The sequence below is a fragment of the Pelodiscus sinensis genome, chromosome 6 (assembly GCF_049634645.1).
Source record: "Pelodiscus sinensis isolate JC-2024 chromosome 6, ASM4963464v1, whole genome shotgun sequence".
NCBI classification, from domain to species: domain Eukaryota; kingdom Metazoa; phylum Chordata; order Testudines; family Trionychidae; genus Pelodiscus; species Pelodiscus sinensis.
This window is the reverse complement of record NC_134716.1, coordinates 126,511,685-126,523,869: the sequence shown is the minus strand read 5'-3', so window position 1 is coordinate 126,523,869 and position 12,185 is coordinate 126,511,685. Positions and strand designations below refer to the sequence as shown.

At 44.6% G+C, this 12,185-nt stretch overlaps 1 protein-coding gene across 8 annotated transcripts in view; it reads left to right on the top strand.

Moving 5' to 3' along the window:
• Positions 1 to 12,185, top strand: part of UBAP2 (ubiquitin associated protein 2) — a 155,347-nt gene that overhangs the window by 3,650 nt on the left and 139,512 nt on the right. Inside the window, exon 1 of one of the 8 annotated variants that reach the window (XM_075932777.1) lies at positions 5,250 to 5,455. The exons of the other annotated variants lie outside the window; for them this stretch is intronic. The gene's annotated coding sequence lies outside the window, so the exon portion shown is untranslated. Of the gene's footprint in view, positions 1 to 5,249; positions 5,456 to 12,185 lie in introns of those variants that run through there. 8 annotated transcript variants of the gene reach the window in all.

Here is a 12,185-nt window from a genome sequence, read left to right as displayed (position 1 = left end):
TGTGTGGTTTCCATACTGCTTTTCTTCCATTGTTTCCTGGGTGCTCCCCTCTTCGTTTGTGAGGGAGGTAGCGAATCGTGGTCTACTGATTATCAAAAGGTTGCCCAAACAAATAATATTTTCTTTGTTGCAGCAACTGCAGGTTGCATGAGGACAAGAAGGCGAATTATCTTCTCTACATTAACACACTGCACATGGCCTTCCTTTGTCCCCAGTGTTTAGGGCTTTCTCAAATTCAAGGGTGTGAAAAACGTATCGTGGACTCTGATATCTGGTCCTTTGTGTACTTTTACCTTATGCTGTACACATTGCATGGGGGAGACCAATGCTTCTACAACTGGGAGTCCTGACCCCAAAGAGCATCATGGGAATGTCTCAGGGTTATTGCAGGGGGTTCTGGTATTGCTTTCGGAGCTGGGTGGCCAGAGAGTGGCAATTGCTGGCTCTGAAGGCAGTGCCCTGCCAGCGACAGCACAAGTGGGAGTGTGGCAAAACCGTATCATTCCACCTTTCCTTCTGCGCTGCCGCCTGCAGTAGCCACACTGTGGAACTTCACATTTAAATGTCTGAAATTATGAAATTTACAATTTAAAAAAATCCTGTGACTGTGAATTTGACCAGAATGGAATTTGGTAGGATTCTATCAGTTTTTGCTTAGCTATTGGGGAAACTGGTTTCTAGAGCAAGATTGTGCGCCTGCGTTTAGTCACTTATGTTTAGAAAACAAATCTGCACTTTCGTTGTTGTTAGTGAAGAAGATTACCACAGGAAAGAGTATAAACCCCTCTGCTGGGAACTGGCTATAGAAAGGGAACTGCTGTCATTTCAGTTTTGCCTGCTTTCAAGTCAGAATTTGGCTTAGACAAAATTTGGTACTGAAATGTCTGCAAATGCGGTACTTTATGTATCTGTGACTTTTAAAAGAAACTTTATTTGTGGATAATCTAAGCCAAGGATGGGCAAAATATGGATCTGGCCCATTTAAGATTTCTTCTTGCCAACCATGACTCTCTGGACTGCTAAAAGTCCTGTGGCTCCCAGCATGTCTGCGTGCCCCGGCAGGTGTGTGTGGGGCGTGGAGGGGGAGGCAACTCTATGCGCTGCTCCCTCCCCCAGAACAATCTTCACAGCTCCCACTGGCTGGAAGCTGGCCAATGGGAGCTCTGGGGGCAGTGCTTGCAGGCACAGGCAGTGATGTTTTCCCCCTCCCCCAAATGGACGTGCAGAAACATGCCAGCAGCCTGCTTGAGTACCCTGCTGTGCTGCCGGCCTATGGCAAGTATCTCCCAGCCAGAGCTTGCACCTTGCACCCCATCCGCTGGTGCAGGTCAGAACCCTCTCCTGCACCCATACTCCCTCCCAGACCCCACACCATTCACCCTCTTACGCCCCATCATTCTGTACCAGCTCAGAGCTTTCTCCTGCAGCCAAATCCATTCCAGACCCTATGCCCCTTCCATTAATATTGTAGAAATGTGCAGCCTGTGATGACTTACCAAAATTTGTGGAGTCCCTCCCCCCATGAAAATGATTGTCCACTCAGTAAAAACAGTATACCCAGATATGCAAACACTTTTTTTAACCTGTATATTATGTAAATTAGCTTTAATAACATGTGTGAAGCTTCTCTCTTCTAGTTGTGTTGACATCTTAAGTGTGGACACACACCGCCATCTTGCTTATTTATAATTAGAGGAACAGAAAAAATCCTGTGAAACAGAAACGAAGGGTCCTGTGTTACAGTGTGCATACCCTGGCTGGATGTGCAGCCCACTGCAAGTGCTTCCCCTTGTCACCAAAGAGCAATCTGTCCCCTAGTCATCTTAATTTGAGTAAATGATGGATGCTTATAATAAAGCAGAAGATCAAAGGAACAGCCTCTGGGGTGGTGTTGGCTGGTGAAATGTAGGGGCCCTCCTGGTGTGAGAGCAGCTGTTTTTTTCAAGGAGAGAAATTGGAACTGGATGCGAGCGAGGGCAAGAGAGGGGGAGGACGTGCAAGACAGGAGGAGCTGCACTTTCCGTTGAAATGGAGCCCTTCCCAGCAAATGGCATAAAATCAGCCTCTGGAAAGGTCTTGTTTTTAATATCTGCTAGCTCCTTTTAGCAATTCCCTTGGTCATATCATATTTCCCAATGGAATCTGGGTCTGGATTCTCATCGGACTGGCCCTGTATTTATATGGAAGCTCCAGTTAGGTATGGTAGTTTCATTTAACTTTTGCTTAAAATGTTCATTTTAAGCTTACACTATACAACTTGAACAACTGAGACTTAATTGGTTTGTGGTGCTGGAGGTGGCTTTTTTTGTGCTCCTGAAGTGTTATGTGCAGGTGCTGTAGTAATTAGTGTAAATACATGCTGAGAATGTATAATTTGGGGAAGATGAGCAAAGTTTATGTTTATAATGCCCCTGATATTTTACAGAATGCCAGCTTTTACGGATGTTGTGAAAGCTCTGTTCCACTTCATACTAGTTACTGCCTTTTTAGCTTGTTAGTACAGAAAATGACCTTTAGAAATGTTATGATTACAATAAAGCCAAAATCCAGGAAATTCAGAAATGATGGCCAGTTCTCTGTTTACCTCGTGATTCTATGAACAGTGTTCCACTTCCAACCTTCCTTTCCCCAAACCTCATATTATTATGGATGATAGCAATAATACTTCAGAGGGGTATCTGAGTTAGTTTGTGACAGGAAAAACTTAAAACACAACAAATAGTCTAGTAGCACCTTAAAGGCTAACAAAACGTGTAGATGGTATCACGAGCTTTCGTGGGCAAAACCCACTTCTTCATATAGTATTAGGTTATAGAATTCTTGCTTATTTTTAGAGCTAGCAACATTTTTAATATGAGCACAGAATCTAAGCCAGTGCAAAAACAAAAACAAGGAGTTTGTAAGTTTTAGTCTGGATAAGAGAAGAGGGCAGAGATAGGGTCTACAGTGACCTAGACAGATTAGAGGATTGGACCAAAAGAAATCTGATGAGGTTCAACAAGGACAAGTGCAGAGTCCTGCACTTGGGACGGAAGAATCCCAAGCATTGTTACAGGTTGGGGATTAACTGGCTAGGTACCAGTTCATCAGAAAAGGACCTGGGGGTTACAGTGGATGAGAAGCTGGATATGAGTCAACAGTATGCCCTAGTAGCCAAGAAGACTAATGGCGTATTAGGGTGCATTAGGAGGAGCATTGCCCGCAGATCTAGAGAAGTGATTATTCCCCTTTATTCAGCACTAGTGATGCCACATCTGGAATATTGCGTCCACAATTCTGGGCTTCCCACTAGAGAAAGGATGTGGGCACATTGGAAAGGGTCCAGCATAGAGCAACCAAAATGATTAGAGGGCTGGAGCACTTGACCTACGAGGAGAGGCTGAAGGATTTGGGCTTATTTAATCTGTAGAAGAGAAGAGTTAAGAGGGGATTTGATAGCAGCCTTCAACTTTCTGAAGGGAGGTTCCAAAGAAGATGGAGAGAGGCTGTTGTCAGTAGTGACGAACGGCAGAACAAGGAACAATGGTCTCAAGTTACAGTGAAGGAGGTCTACATTGGATACTGAGAAAAACTATTTCACTAGGAGGGTGGGGAAAGTACTGGGATGGTTCCCTAGGGAGGTGGTAGAATCTTCATCCCGTGAGGTGTTTAAGTCCCGGCTTGACAAAGCCCTGGCTGGGATGACTTAGGTAGGGTTGATCCTGTTTTGGGCAAGGGGCTGGACTTGATGATCTCCTGAGGTCTCTTCCAGCCCTATGATTCTATAAAGTCTGAGAGGGTAAATAACAGCTTTCAAATACCTAAAAGGTTGTTGCATGGAAGAGAGAGAGAAATTATTCTTCTGGACTCCTGATGATAGGACAAGAAGCAATAAGCTTAAATTGCAACAATGGAGGTTTAGGTGGGATGTGAAAAGCTTTCTAACAGGCAGTGTGGCTGTGGCCATTTTGTACCAAAACCCCCTTTTCTGCAAGATCCTTATGCCTTTCCCAGAGAGCAAAACCCCCTAGTGCAAAAACGGAACAAAAGAGAACTATGCAAATGAAGCATGGGAAAATGCTAATCAACGCTTCATTTGCATTGCCTCTTACGGCAAAAGTCATAGTCTAGCCATAGCGTGGGGGTTAAGTTGGTATAATCATGTTGCTCAGTAGTTAATCAACTCTGCAAGTTTGTAGTGTGGACCTGTGCCTAAGGCAGAGTCTGTACTTACCCGCAGGGTGATGCTCTGCAGGTCAATCTTCTGGCATTTGATTTAGTGGGTGTAGTAAAGACCCACTAAATCAAACTCTGAAGGTGCCTCTACTGTCGCTGGTACCCCATCTCCCAGGGAGTAAGGGAAGTTTACAGGCCCGTTTCTCCCATTGACGCCGCCCCCACAGCAAGAGGTCAAAGTTCAAATTAGTGTACATTAACTCCAGCTACGCAGTTAATGTAGCTGGAGTTGTGTATCTTAATTTAAACTTATCTCCTAGTGTAGACCTGATCTTAATTCATCCTAACTGAGCATTGCAGGAATTTTTTAAATTGTGCTGAAAATTCAGTTTACTTCAAGTCTGCACAGGGTGTATACATGGCCAAAATTTATCAGTGCTCCTAATAGTCTGACTGTGGTTACCTTAAACAAAGCAAAATATTTTTGTTTTGAAATATCAACATTATAGACATTTTACCCAATTTAATAACAAAAATCCTTTTCTTATTTCTTTAGGTAGTAGTATGGTTTAGCTGTAAAATTCAAGTTTTGCAGCTGAGTCTATTCCCAAATAGACTGCCACAGTGTGCAGTGGCAGTCAAAAAAGCAAATAGGATGCTAGGAATTATTTAAAAAGAGATCGAAAATAAGACGAAGAATATCTTACTGCCTTTGCAAAGTCGCGGGGAAGCCGGCAGCGGGACAGCCCAGGCGCGCCTGGGCTGCCTCGCTGCCCGAGCCCTCCCGCGGCTTTGCTCCGCGTCTTCCTGGTCTGCAGACCAGGGAGACGCAGAGAAAGCCTCGGAGTACACGGGCGGCAGGACTGCGAGGTCCCGCAGTCCGTGTCCTCCGGGGGAGCTCCGTTCGTAACTGTCGGGGACTGCCTGTATAAAGGAAATTGCTGTTGACTATTCATTTTACTTGATCTTAAATCTTGTACTATACATAGCTGTCAGCTAGACCAGTTTCAGCAAAATGTGAAACTTTAACTTACATTGGGCCAATCTCTGCTTTGTTTCAGTGGTTCAGTTCCAGAATACTTCTGCTGAAGTCATTGTAATTGTGATGGCAGAATGTGGCTTGCAGTCCAAGCGCTTGTCTACACTATGGGCATCACAGTTGCAGTGTCCTGGTGTAGATGCTTCCTATGTTGACAGAATGGTTTTTTTCTCTATCAGTATAGGTAATCCTTCCTGAATAGTGGTAGCTGGGCCGATGAAAGAATTTTTTCATTGGCCTGCTGTGTCTACTACACTGAGGGTAAGATCAGCTTCACTATGATACTAGGGGATATGAATTTTTAACACCTCTGAGCAGAGTAGACTGATTAAATTGCTTTGATTTCAAAGAGGTGATTTAAATCATGATTTTGGAAAGCCTTGATTTAAATAAGCTTTTCCATTTGTACTCATTTTCTAAAGAAAGGTGCATTTTTATTGGTAAATATAACCTTTAAAACATGATGATTCACAACTAAATGAAGCCTTTACACTACATTTGGTACATCTTTTTGCTCTTTAGGAGGTACATGATAACCACATTTACATAAGGAATTGTTTAGCTTTATATTTTCAGATTTTTATTAATTGTGTGTTTGTGGTATGTTAGAAAATAGTGAAGGAGCTATTGCCTACTTATGTAATTGACTCTGCTCTTGTTTTGTGACAAGTTGCACTAGGATGGTAACTGGAATTTAAACATATAACAACATATAAAACTTTGTTTTATTTCATATCTTAAAATATCTTAAATGCTTTGGATAAATAGATTTCTCTTACCAAAACGTGTTTCTCATTTACAGGTAGATGACTTATTAAAGGAACCAAGGGATTAACTGTAGTTAGTGAATTAAACTGATTATTTCAGGTCAGGGGAAATTTTCAAATCTGCCAAAGTGAAAGTGACTGGAGATTAAGTTCCTACTCACCTAAGTCTCTAGAAAATGAGATGGCAGTCTACTAAATTACTGAGGCTGTTCTTCGTACTTTTCAAACAAGTAGGTATCTCCCCTCCTCCTCTTTTTTTTTTTTTATTCATATACTGGAAGAGGAGAGAGGCAAGTTTTATTGCTTTTTTTCGTCTCCCAGTCAGTTCCTCAACCTTGAATGCATTGGTCCAAAAGATGAAAATATTCCTTTTGTCCTAGGGATGTAAGTGACTAGTTAACTATCCAATAAGTAAAAGCTTATCAGATAGTCGACATACTAGGAGACTTGTCACTTCCCCTCCCCTTGCTCTGTCTATCAGAAAGAGGCAGGAAGAGGAAGAAGGGGTGGTGTTGGGGGAAGCTGGCTGAAAAGCTGGTTCCTCCCTGCTCCAGCTCCATGGGACAGGGCAGGGGTTGCAGTGTTGGTGTTTTACCTTTGAAATGTGAAAGAGTCCCTGCTGGGCTCTTGTACATTTCAAAGCGGAAGTGCCCGCGTAGAGCCCAGGGTCAGTGCCATCGATGACCATTCAAGCAGTACATGTTCGCTGATGTTTTTAATAAACACTGAACTGGAAGTAGTTACTAGCTAAGCACCCAGAAACAGTTTGCTCAAGTGCTTAACCAGCTTTTGATAGCAGCAGCCTCTCCTGCAGGCACAAAATAGGGATGTTAAAATTAGATTTTTTAACTAATCAAAGGGTCGATGGGATTTCCATCAACTATTTGATTAGTTGATAAGGGCGCTTCTGCTTTGAAATGTAGCAGGAGCTGCCCAACAGGGGCTCTTGTAAATTTCAAAGTGGAAATGCCCACATGGAGCCCAGGCTCGGAGGGGGACTCCCTGCTGACCCCCGCCTCCATTCAGCATTTCAATCTTTGAAATGCATTAGAGCCCCTGCTGCGGTTCTTATACATTTATTTCAAAGGCAGAATGCCGCGCGGCGCTTCCGCCTTTGAAATGTTGCTACATTTCAAAGCGGAAGCGCCCTTATCGACTAATCGAATAGTCGATGGGAATGCCATTAGTTGATTGATCTAATTTTAACATTTCTACTTTGTGCCTGTAGGAGAGGCTGCTGCTGTCAAAAGCTGGTTTATCACGTGACCAAACTATTTCTAGATTCTTAGCTAGTAACTAATTCCAGTTGAACATTTTTTAAAAACATCAGCGAACATGTACTGCTTGAATGGTCACCTCTGGCACTGACATTCTAGTGGCTGGCATGAGTGATGAGTCATATCACATGAGCATCATCTCTGGCAGCTGGACAGATTACCTTGATGAAATTGGGTAATATTGGTGAGAAAATGAGTTGGAGCAAGTGCTTGATCCATCTGCTGTTTAATGCCGGCAGTTCAAATTTGTGGTTATCATAGAATGATAGGACTGGAAGGGACCTCGAGAGGTCATCGAGTCCAGCCCCCGTCCTCAAGGCAGGACCAAGCTTCGTCTACACCATCCCTGACAGATGTCTATCTAACCTGTTCTTAAATATCTCCAGAGAGGGAGATTCCACCACCTCCCTTGGCAATTTATTCCAATATTTGACCACCCTGACAGTTAGGAATTTTTTCCTAATGTCCAATCTAAACCTCCCTTGCTGCACTTTATGCCCATTACTCCTTGTCCTGTCCTCAGAAACCAAGAGGAACAAATTTTCTCCTTCCTCCTTGTGACACCCTTTTAGATATTTGAAAATCGCTATCATGTCCCCCCTTAATATTTTTTCCAAACTAAACAAGCCCAGTTCATGAAGCCTGGCTTCATAGGTCATGTTCTCTAGACCTTTAATCATTCTTGTTGCTCTTCTCTGTACCCTTTCCAATTTCTCCACATCTTTCTTGAAATGTGGCGCCCAGAACTGGACACAGTACTCCAGCTGAGGCCTAACTAGTGCAGAGTAGAGCGGCAGAATGACTTCACGAGTTTTGCTTATAACACTCCTGTTGATACAACCTAGAATCATATTTGCTTTTTTTGCAACAGCATCACACTGTTGACTCATATTCAACTTGTGGTCCACTATGACCCCTAGATCCCTTTCCGCCATGCTCCTTCCTAGACAGTCGCTTCCCATCTTGTATGTATGGAACTGATTGTTCCTTCCTAAGTGGAGCCCTTTGCATTTCTCTTTATTAAACTTTATCCTGTTTACCTCTGACCATTTCTCTAACTTGCTAAGGTCATTTTGAATTGTCATAGAATCATAGAACTGGAAGAGACCTCAGAAGGTCATCAAGTCCAGCCCCCTGCTCTAGGCAGGACCAGTTCCAACTAAATCAACCCGGCCAGGGCTTTGTCAAGCTGAGACTTAAACACCTCTAGGGATGGAGACTCCACTACTTCCCTAGGTAACCCATTCCAGTGCTTCACCACCCTCCTAGTGAAATAGTTTTTCCTAATATCCAACCTGGACCTCTCCCACCACAACTTGAGACCATTGCTCCTTGTTCTGCCATCTGTCACTATGAGAACAGCCTCTCTCCATCCTCTTTGGAACCTCCCTTCAGGAAGTTGAAGGCTGCTATCAAATTCCCCCTCACTCTTCGCTTCTGCAGACTAAACAGACCCAAGTCCCTCAGCCTCTCCTCATAAGTCATATGCTCCAGGCCCCTAATCATTTTGGTTGCCCTCCGCTGGACCCTCTCCAATGCGTCCACATCCTTTTTGTAGTGGGGGGCCCAGAACTGGACACAATACTCCAGATGCGGCCTCACCAAAGCCGAATAAAGGGGAATGATGACTTCTCTGGATCTGCTGGCAATGCTCCTCTTAATGCAACCTAATATGCCATTAGCCTTCTTGGCTACAAGGGCACATTGTTGACTCATATCTAGCTTCTCATCCACTGTAACCCCCAGGTCCTTTTCTGCAGAACTACTACTTAACCGGTTGGTCCCCAGCTTGTAACTATGCTTGGGATTCTTCCATCCCAAGTGCAGGACTCTACACTTGTCCTTGTTGAACCTCATCAGATTTCTTGTGGCCCAGTCCTCCAATTTGTCTGTCATTCTGTACCCTATCTCTGCCCTTAAGGGTATCTACCTCTCCCCCCAGCTTAGTGTCATCCGCAAACTTGCTGAGGGTGCAATCCATCCCCTCATCTAAATCATTAATAAAGATATTGAACAAAACCGGTCCTAGAACCGGACCTTGGGGCACTCCGCTAGAAACCGACCCCCATCCTGACATCGAGCCATTGATCACTACCCGCTGGGCCTGGCCTTCTAGCCATCTTTCTATCCATCTTACCATCCATTTATCCAATCCACAATCCCTTAACTTGCTGGCAAGAATATTGTGGGAGACCGTATCAAAAGCCTTGCTAAAGTCAAGGTATATAACATCCACTGACTTCCCCATGTCCACCGAGCCAGTTACTTCATCATAGAAGCTAATCAGATTGGTCAGGCACGACTTTCCCTTTGTGAATCCATGCTGACTATTCCTAATCACTTTCCTCTCACCCAAGTGCCTCAATATGGATTCCTTAAGGATCCCTTCCATGATTTTTCCAGGAACCGAGGTAAGACTGACCGGCCTATAGTTCCCCGGATCATCCTTCTTCCCTTTTTTGAAGATGGGCACTGCATTTGCCTTTTTCCAGTCATCCGGGATTTCTCCCGATCTCCACGACGCTTCAAAGATAATAGCCAAAGGCTCCACAATGACATTTGCCAACTCCCTCAGTACCCTCGGATGCACTAAGTCCGGACCCATGGATTTGTGTATGGTTAGCTTTTCTAAATAGTTCCTAACCTGTTCTTTACCCACCACGGGCTGTCCATCTTCATCCCATCTTGCGTCACTTAGCGCAGAAGTCCAGGAGCCGACCTTGTCCGTGAATACAGAGGCAAAGAAAGCATTGAGTACTTCAGCTTTCCCCACATCATCTGTCACTAGGTTACCTCCTTCATCCATTAGGGGCCGCACACCCTCTCTGATCACCTTCTTCTTGTTAACATGCCTGTAGAAACCTTTCTTGTTATCCTTCACATCTTTAGCCAGTCGCAATTCCATTCGCGCTTTCGCCTTCCTGATAACCCCCCGGCATTCTCGAGCTAGACCTTTAAACTCCTCCCTGGTCATTTGTCCAAGTTTCCACTCTTTGTAAGCTTCCTTTTTGTGCTTAAGTTCACCAAGGATTTCCCCTGTAAGCCAGTCCGGTCTCCTACCATGTTTGCCTCTCTTGCTACGCGTCGGGATGGTTTCTTTCTGTGCCTTCAATAAGGCTTCTTTAAAATACTGCCAGCTGTCCTGGACTCCTTTCCCCTTCATGTTAACATCCCAGGGGATTCTGCCCATCAGATCTCTGAGGGAGTCAAAATCTGCTTTTTTGAAGTCCAAGGTGTGTACTTTACTACTCTCTTTTCTTCCTTTGGTCAGGATCCTGAAATCTACCATCTCATGATCACTGCTTCCCAGGTTGTCACCCACCTCCACTTCCCCTATTAGTTCCTCCCTGTTTGTGAGCAGAAGGTCAAGCTGCGCACGGCCCCTGGTTGGATCCTTCAGCACCTGTGTCAAGAAGTTATCCCCAACATTCTCGAAAAACTTCCTGGATTTCCTGTGTACTGCCGTATAGGTTTCCCAGCAGATGTCAGGGTGATTAAAGTCCCCCACGAGAACCAGGGCCTGCGATCTGGAAGCTTCGCTCAGTTGTCCGAAGAAAGCCTCATCTGCCTCATCCACCTGATTCGGTGGCCTGTAGCAAACACCAACCACAACATCAAGGCTGTTGTTTGCTCCTTTAAACTTAACCCATAGACTCTCAACAGGTTTTTCTCCCTCTTTATACTGGAGTTCAGAGCAATTGTAGTGCTCTCTTACATATAGTGCAACTCCTCCTCCTTTTCTCCCCTGCCTGTTGTTCCTGAACAGTCTATACCCTTCCATGACAGTGCTCCAGTCATGCGAGTCATCCCACCAAGTCTCTGTTATCCCAATTAAATCATATTTCTTGGTCTGGGCCAGGGCCTCCAGTTCTTCCTGTTTGTTGCCCAGGCTTCTCGCATTAGTGTACAAACACTTCGGGTAACCAGTTGATCGTCCTATCTTCTCCATTCGAAACATGGGTCCTCCTTTCTTGCCCCTTCCTCTCTGCATTTCTTCCCGGTATCCGACTTTCCCACTCCCCTCAGGGTTTTGGTCACCGTCCCCCGACGAACCTAGTTTAAAGCCCTCCTCACTAGGTTTGGAAGCCTGCCCGTGAAGATGCTCCTTCCTCTCTTCATTAGGTGGATCCCATCTCTTCCTAACAATCCTTGCTCCCGGAACAGAGTCCCGTGGTCGAAGAAACCAAAGCCCTCTCTGTGACACCATCTGCGCCACCACGCATTTACGTCCTCAATTCGACGATCCCTGCTCAGTCCTTTCCCTTCAACAGGAGGATGGAGGAGAATACCACTTGCACTCCAAATTCTTGGATCCTTCTTCCTAGCGCTACATAATCCGCAGTAACACGCTCAAGATCATTCTTGGCCGTATCATTAGTTCCCACGTGGAGAAGCAGGAGGATGTCCCTATCCTCCAAAGAAGTTGCAACCCCACCCAGTTTGGTATCATCTGCAAACTTAATAAGCGTACTCTCTATCCCAATATCTACATCATTGATGAAGATATTGAACAGTACGGGTCCCAAAACAGACCCTTGCGGAACTCCACTTGTTATCCCTTTCCAGCAGGATTTAGCACCGTTAACAACTCTCTGACTACGGTTATCCAGCCAATTATGCACCCACCTTATCGTGGCCCTATCTAAGTTATATTTGCCTAGTTTATCAATAAGAATATCATGAGAGACCGTATCAAATGCCTTACTAAAGTCTAGGTATATGACATCCACCACTTCTCCCTTATCCACAAGGCTCGTTATCCTATCAAAGAAAGCTATCAGATTAGTTTGGCATGACTTGTTCTTCACAAACCCATGCTGGCTATTCCCTATCACTTTATTACCTTCCAAGTGTTTGCATATGATTTCCTTAATTACCTGCTCCATTATCTTCCCTGGGACAGACGTTAAACTGACCGGTCTGTAGTTTCCTGGGTTGTTCTTATTC